We start from the raw sequence: 11,471 nt of genomic DNA, 5'->3' as shown, positions 1-11,471 counted from the left end.
AGATGCATGCTGGATAGCGGTCGATGAGTGGAGTAATATTAGTAGATGCAGGCAGGAGTCGGTCTACTTGTCTCGGACATGATGCCTATATACATGATCATACCTAGATATTCTCATAACTATGCTCAATTCTGTCAATTGCTCAACAATAATTCGTTCCCCCACCGTAAAATACCTATACTCTTGAGAGAAGCCACTAGTGAAACCTATGGCCCCCGGGTCTATCTTCATCATATTAATCTTTCAATACTTAGTTATTTCCTTTGCTTTTTTACTTTGCTTTTATTTTACTTTGCATCTTTATCACAAAAATACCAAAAATAGTATCTTATCATATCTATCAGATCTCACTCTCTTAAGTGACCGTGAGGCCTCATTTGGTTACAAGGGAAGGATAACCCAGGGTGAAAGACCCCTGCGGGGGATTTTCACCAACACAGGTGATCCCCATCTCCGACGGGGATATCACCCCCTTTCCCTGTGGCAGTTTGGTAAGCAGGGGAAGGCGCTCCAGCGTACAGTCATAATTTAGTATGAAAGATATGGCTCTGTGGTTGGAAAATTATCTCTCGCTGCAATCAAGTTGTGACCATTACATACAAGAACATCATGTGGCCATCTTCATGTGCTAGAATAAGAACAGCAATACACAAATGTCAGAATTTAGTATGAAATATATATGATTTTGCAGCTGAAAAAGATCTCTTGTGTACAAACAAAAACATCATGTGACTATTTTCATGGACTAGAATAAGAACAGCAATACACAAATGTCAGAATTTAGTATGAAATATATATGATGTTGCAGCTGAAAAAGATCTCTCGTGTACAAACAAAAACATCATGTGACCATTTTCATGGGCTAGAATAAGAATAGCCATCATTGTTCGACAGGTTCCCAAACTTAGAACTGTCAAGCCAACGCCGATACAAATGAATCATACAAGAATTGTGAGGTTGTCGCAGACCTCTCTCTCCATACAAAAAGTTATCGATTATCAAATATTCGTGTCCGGGCTAGCGATACTTCTTGAAGATATAAGTTGTAAGGCAGTGGTCAGTAGTCCTTATATTCCTCATCGGCCGGGAACTGCAACTCAAAGGTGGCAGAATTATAAACAATGAGGAAGTCAGCAACTATTTCAGAATATACAACCGTTTAGTAAATGGTTTCATACAATTCAACAGATATTTTCTTCAAGCTTTCTAACTGAAAATCAAGAACAGATACAGGTAATAGTAGATTAGTTCCACACAATTCAGCATCATTGGATTACAACAAAATGTGTAACTCTACATACAGCTGTAACATTTGTCTGTTGTTGTCTACTCTAGAAGGTTCTTTTGATTCTCTAGAAACTCCAGATTTAGACCAACAACCCAAGAATTACAGACTACAAACTCAACAGATGTCACGTGATCCATCATGACATCTGTTAACCGAACTTGACATTCTGAATTTGACAATCAAACTCCCATTACCCCACTGCCCCTGTTAACTCAACTTGACAATTGAGGGTTCATCTTTTAAACTGAAGATCAAGAGAAGCCAGCGATATGAATGAGTACCATGCACAATGCGCGAATGAATTACCAGCTTACTTAGCTCACACTGCACACGCATGTGTGCTTCAGTTCATGGGTGATCGGTCTTGCCTTGTTCAACAACTTTGCAGCGAGACATGAATGGCACCATCAACACCGCTAGCACCAGCAGTGATCCCAACTCAAGTTCTAGTATGTATGTCACCGACCAGCCCACCTCCGATGTCGCCCAGAGCAGCGGACCGCTCAGGATGGGACCTAACTCTAGCAGAGGGTCAAGGGTGGCCGCCGGTCCTGCATCACGATGAGGTCGATCAGACTTTGTCGCCCATGCCTTTGCGCATCAATAGGGATCAGAGGCTTTAATTATGTAACATATTTCTATTTTGAGAGATTGACCATGGAAAATTTGGCATTTGGGTGCTCAACTGATTCAGAGTTTACCGGTCAACGGTTCCCACGTCGTAGCGACCGTCCAACTCATGCTGTCCTACTGAGGTCCCTCCCTTCACTGCTTCTTCCTAGCTCTAAATCTGCAGAGTGCACAAGAAACTACAGAAGAATACATATGTACTAGCTAGCTATGCAGGGTGAGAAAAACAAACCTATAGGAAGCCGACTGAACTACACAAAGCTGACATTCATACTCAATTTTTCATGTCCTGAATGTAATTACCACTTTTGCACTCCACCAGAACGCCGGTTAGCAGCGACTACCGATCACTGATTCACCCAAGTTATAACAATATACATACTAGTATGACTAAATAATTATCTAATCTTGCTGCTCCCAATTGTAATTGTGATGGCAAAAAGAGAAACAGCAATAATCTATGCAGTGTATAGTGGCAAGGACTTGAATGGGAATAATTATCTAATTTTGATGCTCCTAAACCTTGGTTCAATAGCTTGGTACAAAACAAAAGGGGAGAACTTGAATGGAAATAATTTTCATATGTAAATTTTCAGACCATATCCTTCAAAAATAAAATTAGGACAAGGCGTACAGGCTGACTAGTCTCTTCCATATGTGAATTTTCAGACCGCATCTTATTCTTTGACCGAATGTTTACATATATAAAGACAGTAGGCATGTGTCTAGTTTAGCACGATGACACTAGGCATGCAGCCAATTTAAAAAGCAGGAACTTGGCAAGAATGTGGCAAAGTACATAAATAAGAAAGTTTGCTTTCATGATCTGGTAAATAAAGTGCTGTGTACCTCCTATAACATATGAAATCTGATGTCACATATGTAGTGAATTTTTTTTACTTCTGTACAAAATACGTATATATGAGCAGATGAGAAGAATGAGATAGAATACGTCCGCGGAACCGACGCCTTCGCCGTCGCCGGAGGGGATCGGAGCTGTGAGGCGGAGGGTAGATCCGGGGAATGTCAGGCTACAGCAAGCTACAGTCCAATGCGGGCATCTTCAGTTAACGGAAGGCCAGGATTGAAGCCAGAGGAAGGATCAGACGGCTCGCTGCGCTCGCCCTCCGAACGAACCGTTTTCCGTTACTGTTTAGTTTCCGTTGCCGTCCTGTTTTCCTTCACCTGTTGTCGCTGGCTATATAAAGCCACTCTTCTCTCTTGGGAGGCATGCCATTTGTCTGTAATGAATCAACTACATACTTTACAGCTAATATAGACCCGCATATTCGCCTCTGATACTCTCGTACGAACCCTAGCACTCCGATCCCCAAATTATCCTAGTTTGATCTAGCTCCGGGCATAACAATTGGTATCATGAGCCAGGCTGATCTTCGAAGAATCGAGTAGCGGCGCAGAATTTTTCCCCTCCCTTCCCTCCTCAATCGGCGGTGAATTTTGGGGCGGCGGTGCAGGGCGGCGATGGGGGCGGTGTGGTGGCGCTGGCGGCGGTAGACCTATTCGGCGACAGCTCGGGATCAGGATTTGGTTGCGGGAATTTCCTATTTCCGTGGTAAAATTCCAGATTCCTCCTCTGGGTGGTGTTGCAGCAGGGAGAGATCGTCGGTGGTCGCTTGGTTCTCAGATCCGCCGGGTTTCCAGCGTGCTGGGTGTAAAATTCCTTTCGGATCGAGGTCACTATGGGGCGTCCCAAGCAGAGTTTGGACGAAAATGATGTCGCAGAACTTTTGGCACTCAAGGAAGAGGTGGTTCAGTCGCGTGAGGACACGGCAGAGATGCGTGGTGAGTTAGATGACCTGCGCAAGGACGTCCACGCCATGAATCTCAAGTAGGACACCATGGCCAAAACCATGGCAGGCGTACAGGACGTGGTAACGGCCCTGAACACGCAGCTGTCAACAATGGCAGATATATTGAAGAGCTTCAACAGCACTCGTGTCCCAAGCCCTGCGCAACCAACTACTGCCCAAGCAGTGGTGGACATGGATATTCCTCAGTCGTCCAAGGATGCAAATGAGACTGAACCCACAAGATCGCTGACTGAAGAGCTGCGCAAGCGTTTGGCAATCGAACAAGAGAAAACAAAGCAGTGTGCCCTTCAAATGCCGATCAGTTTACCTCATGTTCGAGTCCCCAATAGACCAGATGATGAAGCTATGTACCTAGGATAGGGGCATGGACCTGTCCTAAGTACCCTACCCAAGGACATCCCTAGAAGAAGTCACCTTTCAATAGACTTGGGGGTATCCCACTCGACAGATTCAAGACACTCGACCACGAAGCAATCACTCAACCAAATTCCAACCACTCGACTGCCAGGAGATCTAAAATCACCCTGCACGCAAACGGTCGGTCATTAAGTAGCTTTTATGGTCATCATAGCACTTTATTAGGGGCGTTACCAGTAACCCCCAATCTTAATGTACTTTAAACCTTGCATTACTGAGGGCTGGAGGGGCCTGGCGAACTCTATATAAACCACCCCCTCCTCGGTATCAAGGGGGGCACCCCTGTTATTCATACACACATAATTCAGTCGACCGCCTCCGGGCACCGAGACGTAGGGCTGTTACTTTCTCCGAGAAGGGCCTGAACTCGTAATCCTCGTGTGCTTACAACTCCTCCATAGCTAAGATCTAGCCTCTCCATACATACCCCCCTACATCACTTTCAGAGTTAGAACCACGACAGTTGGCGCCCACCGTGGGGCTAGGAGTCTTAGCGCCTAGTTTGAGAAGTTGCGATTTTTTCCGATCTCCTTGATCATGGTTTCGGGCGGAGCTTTGGTGGAGGGCCGCGAGATCCGTCTCGGCGCGCTCACGTTCATCGCCGACGACTCCGCTTGGCTTCAGGAAGCTCCACTCGACGTCGACGCGCTCCCCGTCCGCGGGGCGACGCACTTTCGCGCATGCGTCTGTGGTGTCCTCCTGCGGCAGCCGTCGACCCAGTATCGGTCGGCTCCCATGGCATCTCCCCGCCCTGTTTCTCGCCGGCGCAAGCGCTCCGGTCGGTCGAGGCTTCAGAGGTGGGTGAGGCATGCGGTGGCCCGCCAGTCGGCCACCCCACAAGTCGCGGTAATTGAGCCCGACGAATCCCTCTACGGTCTGTTCGACCTGTCGACTGGCTCCGCAGAGACCGCATCCGAATGCGACAGTAGTGACCCAGCTGCAGAGGTTCTGGTGATCGATGAGCCACACAGTCCTCCCGGTTTCCCCCGCGCTGATGGAGGCACGGATGGGGGCGACCCGTTGCGTCCTCACGAGGAGTATCTCCCCGAGCCTCTCACGTCGTTGCAGCGGGAGGAGTTTCGCCGCCGGAACATGGATGCACTCCACACTCCTATCATTGGAGAAACCCCCGAGGCCCGAGCCTTGGAGGACGCGCGCTTGGCTAACTTGGCCGAGCGCACTCGACTGGAGAATCTCCAGCGAATACTCGACGAGCGAGCACGTCAACGGGATCCAGAATCCAGTCGACGTCAACTCTTTCCGCCCCCGCAGGTATATCGTACTCCGATTCAGAATTTGGCGGCTGCGGCCCGTATAGCAGAGTCGATTCAGCCCTCCCAGTCAGAGGCTGGCAGAGGCTTGTTGCAAATCAGAGCGTTGCTCCGGGCAGCGGGAGACCAGAATTCCGCTGTTTCTCAGTCGCGGAACAGGATCCACAGTCGATCCATTGCAGCGGATACAGTCCAGTCGGCTCACAGCCCAAGATCACCTCCGAGGCGTGAGGGACGTGGAGACCGGCGTGATCAGTACAGAAGGAATGAGCAGTATGATCACCGATTCGATCGTGATGATCGACGTCGAGTGCCAACCCCTCCCCCGAGGAGTGGATCATATGTGCCTCGACAGCAGGTTGACAGACGCCCTCATAGTGTTGGGCGGAGAATTCCAGTCGACCCCAGGGAACCAAGCTTTGATGCGAGATCCATTCTCGTTCAAGGTTTGGTCGACAGGAATAGAGCTCACCGAGAAGGCCACGACAGAGATGCGCCTACCAGTAGCAGAGTACATGTTTCAGGGCCGGAGTGTTTCAGTCGAGCCATCAGAGCCGCTGTAATTCCCCCCAACTTCAGGTTGGCGACTGGAGTTAGTAAGTTCACCGGTGAGTCCAAACCCGATACTTGGCTCAAAGATTACCGAGTGGCTGTCCAGATTGGCGGTGGGAACGATGAGGTAGCCATGAAGCACCTGCCTCTCATGTTAGAAGGCTCGGCCAGAGCGTGGCTGAATCAGTTAGCACCCAGCAGCATTTACACTTGGGAGGATCTCTCCCGAGTGTTTGTCACCACATTTGAAGGAACATGCAAGCGACCTGCAGGCCTTATGGAATTGCGGTCTTGCGTGCATAAACCGAATGAAACTCTGAGGGATTACATCCAGAGGTGGATCACATTGCATCACACAGTTGAAAATGTACCAGATCATCAAGCAGTTTGTGCCTTTAAAGAAGGCGTTAAGTACAGAGAATTGAATCTGAAGTTCGGTCGAACCGGAGAGATGTCTCTGAATCGGATGATGGAGATTGCCACCAAATACGCTAATGGTGAAGATGAGGATCGACTTCGGAGTGGCAAGCATAAAGCAGTCGCCCAGGAAACCGGAGGAAATTCCAGTCGGAAACAGAAGCAGAAAGCCGAGCCAGCCGCTCCTGGGGAGGCCCTGGCCGTAACCCAGGGAAAATTTAAGGGAAAACCCAAAGGACCTTGGAACCCCAAGAAAGTTAAAGACCAAGATGGAAATGATGTTTTGGATCTACCGTGTCACATCCACACCAAGAAAGATGAAGAGGGTAAACTCATTTACCCAAAGCATACCACTCGACAGTGTCGGCTTCTGATCCAGCAGTTTCAGGGTAAGCAGTCCAAAGATAAGGAAAAGGAGTCGGACAAAGTTGAGGACAAGGAAGATAGTGACGATGGGTACCCCCAGGTCAATTCCACCCTGATGATTTTTGCTGATGTTGAGAGCAAAAGTCGACTGAAGGTTATTAACCGTGAGGTAAATATGGTTGCTCCGGCAACACCCAATTATCTGAAGTGGTCCCAGACTGCCATCACATTCGACCAGTCTAATCACCCTACGCACATTGCCACCCCTGGGAGGCAAGCTCTGGTGGTCGACCCAGTTGTCGAAGGCACTCGACTGACCAAAGTCCTGATGGATGGAGGCAGCGGTTTGAACATACTGTATGCAGAAACATTGAAAGGGACGGGCATTCCGATGTCCAGGCTCAGCACCAGTAACATGAGTTTCCATGGAGTCATTCCTGGGAAGAAAGCCGAGTCACTTGGCCAAATTGCTCTTGATGTGGTTTTCGGTGATTCCAAGAATTACCGCAAGGAAAAGTTGACATTCGAAGTTGTGGATTTCCAAAGTGCTTATCACGCTATTTTGGGCAGGCCAGCTTATGCACGCTTCATGGCTCGACCATGTTATGTGTATCTCAAATTGAAGATGCCTGGTCCCAAAGGTGTGATCACTGTTACAGGCAATCGGAAGAAAGCAGAAGAGTGTTTTCAGAAAGGCTCAAAGATTGCTGACGCTCAGATGGCGGTGGTCGAGCTGCAAGAGTATCAGAAGACTGCAGATCCGAGTGAGTTGCTACGAGCTAAGAAGCCTGCTTCAGAATCAGCTTTTCAGTCGTCCAGTGAAACGAAGGTAGTTCACATTCACCCGACCGATCCAAACGCTGCTCCGACTCACATCTCAACGACGGTCGACTCCAAATAGGAAGAAGCGCTCATCCAGTTCCTCCGTGAGAACTAGGACATCTTCGCATGGAAGCCTGCTGACATGCCTGGAGTTCCCAGGGGGCTGGCCGAGCACCGTCTACGAGTCAACCCAAAATTTAAACCTGTGAAAGAACATCTTCGACGGTCCGCCGTCCAGAAGAGGAAGGCAATTGGCGAGGAGGTGGCTCGGCTCTTAGCAGCGGAGTTCATTCGAGAAATTTACCACTCCGAGTGGCTCGCCAATGTTGTCATGGTCCCCAAGAAGGACAAGTCACTTCGCATGTGCATTGATTTCAAGCATATCAATCGGGCCTGCCCGAAAGATCATTTTCCTCTCCCCCGCATCGACCAGATAGTCGACTCGACTGTGGGATGTGAGCGTTTGTCTTTCCTAGACGCCTATTCCGAGTACCATCAGATCCGTCTGTACGGGCCCAACAAGATCAAAACAACTTTCATCACTCCATTTGGGTGCTTCTGTTATGTCACCATGCCGTTCGGCCTCAAGAATGCCGGAGCCACATTCATGAGGATGATTCAGAAGTGTTTGCTCACTCAAATCAGTCGGAATGTGGAGGCATACATGGATGATATTGTGGTCAAGTCACGGAAGGGTTCCGACCTGCTGACTGACCTTGCTGAAACCTTTGCCAACCTCAGGAGGTATGATATCAAGCTCAATCCGTCAAAGTGCATGTTCGGAGTTCCAGGTGGGAAGTTACTCGGTTTTCTCGTTTCCGAACGGGGAATCGACGCCAATCCTGAAAAAATTGGTATTATACTCCGGATGAAATGTCCTGTGCGTGTGCATGACGTCCAGAAGCTTACAGGATGCTTGGCCGCTTTAAGTCGATTCATCTCTCGCCTCGGTGAAAAGGCATTGCCTCTTTACCGACTGATGAAGAAGTCCGACAAGTTCGAGTGGACTCCAGAAGCTGATGCAGCGTTTACAGAGCTCAAAGCTCTGCTCTCCACCCAGTCGGTGCTTGCTGCCCCAATCAGCAAGGAGCCTTTGCTGATTTACATTGCAGCCACATGACAAGTTGTCAGTACAGTACTTACGGTCGAGCGGGAAGAAGAAGGAAAGGCCTTCAAAGTTCAGCGCCCAGTATATTATGTTTCTGAAGTTTTGACTCCTTCAAAGCAAATATATCCTCATTACCAGAAGCTTGTATATGGGATTTATATGACCACGAAGAAGGTTGCACATTACTTCTTTGATCATTCCATTACAGTCGTCAGCGACGCTCCACTATCAGAGATTTTGCACAACAGAGATGCAACTGGTCGAGTGGCCAAATGGGCGATTGAACTTCTTCCCCTAGATATCAAGTTTGAGGCAAAGAAAGCTATCAAGTCCCAAGCAATTGCAGATTTCGTCGCCGAGTGGATCGAACAGCAACTTCCGACTCAAGTTCACTCGGAGCACTGGACCATGTTCTTCGATGGATCTAAGATGTTGAATGGTTCCGGTGCTGGGGTAGTATTGGTTTCCCCCCGAGGAGATAAGCTCAGATATGTTCTCCAGATTCACTTCGATTCCTCCAATAACGAAGCAGAATATGAAGCACTTTTGTATGGGCTGCGCATGGCCATTTCACTCGGCGTCCGTCGCCTCATGGTCTATGGCGACTCAGATTTGGTGGTTAATCAGGTGATGAAAGAATGGGCCGTCAGAAGTCCAACTATGACTGGTTATTGCAATGTAGTGAGAAAGTTAGAGAAGAAATTCGAGGGGTTAGAGCTTCATCACATCCCCCGACTGAAAAATCAAGCGGCTGATGATTTGGCAAAGATAGGCTCCAAGAGAGAAGCCATCCCCAGCAATGTGTTTTTGGAACACATCCACTCGCCATCAGTCCAAGAAGATCCTTTTACAGATGAAGCCCCGCAGCCAAAGAGTGCCACAGATCCGACTGAAGTTGAAATTCCGGCAGTGGTCGACCTAATCATGGAAGTTCTGGCAATCACCCCTGATTGGACGATACCGTACATCGCATATATCCTGAGAAAGGAACTCCTGGAGGACGAAGAAGAGGCTCGACAGATCGTCCGTCGATCCAAGGCCTTTACAGTCATAAAGGGACAGTTGTATAGAGAAAGCGCGACTGGAGTCGGTCAGAAGTGTATAACACCAGAAGAAGGTCAGATAATCCTTGATGATATCCACTCGGGGACCTGTGGTCATCATGCGTCCTCTCGGACCATTGTGGCTAAAGCATACCGAGCGGGATTTTACTGGCCAAGAGCGAATGAAATGGCAAAAGAGATAGTCGACAAGTGTGAAGGGTGCCAGTTCTACTCCAACATGTCGCACAAGCCTGCATCAGCCCTGAAGACCATTCCACTCGTCTGGCCCTTCGCTGTTTGGGGACTGGACATGGTTGGCCCATTGAGAACAGGCAGGAGCGGTTTCACACATGTGCTTGTGGCAGTCAACAAGTTTACCAAATGGATTGAAGCTAAGCCTATCAAGAATCTTGATGCTTGCACTGCTATCAGTTTCGTCATAGAGTTAACATTCAGATATGGAGTCCCACATAGCATCATCACCGACAATGGGTCAAACTTTGATTCAGACAAGTTCAGAGCTTTTTGCGCCTCTCAAGGCACACGAGTCGACTACGCATCGGTCGCCCACCCCCAGTCGAATGGACAAGCAAAAAGGGCAAATGGTCTGATTCTCAAAGGACTAAAGCCTCGACTGATGCGTGATCTCAAGCACGCAGCAGGCGCTTGGGTGGACGAGCTTCCGTCAGTTCTGTGGGGATTGAGGACCACCCCGAATCGGTCGACTGGAAGAACTCCGTTCTTTCTGGTTTACGGAGCGGAAGCAGTCCTGCCGAGTGATCTACTTCACAATGCACCCCGAGTCGAGCTTTATACCAAAGATGAAGCAGAACAAGCCCGACAAGATGTAGTCGACCTCCTGGAAGAAGAAAGAGAAATGACTATGATCCGATCGACCATTTATCAGCAAGACTTGCGTCGATTCCATGCCAGAAATGTGAAGAGTCGAGCCTTCCAAGAAGGAGATTTGGTCCTCCGAGTGGATCAACAGAAACCACACAAGCTCGCTCCTACTTGGGAAGGTCCCTTCATCGTCACCAGAGTCCTCCACAATGGAGCGTATCAGCTTTACAATGTCGATCGCCAGATCGATGAGCCACGAGCTTGGAATGCAGAACTGCTCCGCCCCTTTCACACTTGAATTCTCACTCGGATGAGATGTAATAAGAAAAACTTCTGTAGTCTATTTATCAAAGACAAGAGTGTTACAAATTTTCCTATAATTGTTGTTGCTTTTGTTTGCGTGTGAAATTCCCCAGTGGGTGGCTTAGCTGCGAATCCGTTTCGCCTAAGTTTGTAAAAAAAATCCTACCGAGTGGTGAGCCAGACTCCCACTCGGAGGCTTAGCTGCAGCCCAGTGCTCGCCTAAGTGTTTAAAAATCCTACCGAGTGGTGAGCCAGACTCCCACTCGGAGGCTTAGCTGCAGCCCAGTGCTCGCCTAAGTGTTTAAAAATCCTACCTAGTGGAGAGCAAACCTCCCACTCGGAGGCTTAGCTGCAGCCCAGTGCTCGCCTAAGTGTTTAAAAATCCTATCGAGTGGAGAGCAAACCTCCCACTCGGAGGCTTAGCTGCAGCCCAGTGCTCGCCTAAGTGTTTAAAAATCCTACTGAGTGGTGAGCCAGACTCCCACTCAGAGGCTTAGCTGCAGCCCAGTGCTCGCCTAAGTGTTTAAAAATCCTACCGAGTGGTGAGCCAGACTCCCACTCGGAGGCTTAGCTGCAGCC

This window comes from Triticum urartu, chromosome 4A, assembly GCF_056163025.1.
Source record: "Triticum urartu cultivar PI428250 chromosome 4A, HENAU_Tu73, whole genome shotgun sequence".
Classification (NCBI taxonomy): domain Eukaryota; kingdom Viridiplantae; phylum Streptophyta; class Magnoliopsida; order Poales; family Poaceae; genus Triticum; species Triticum urartu.
This window is presented reverse-complemented; position numbering follows the sequence as displayed.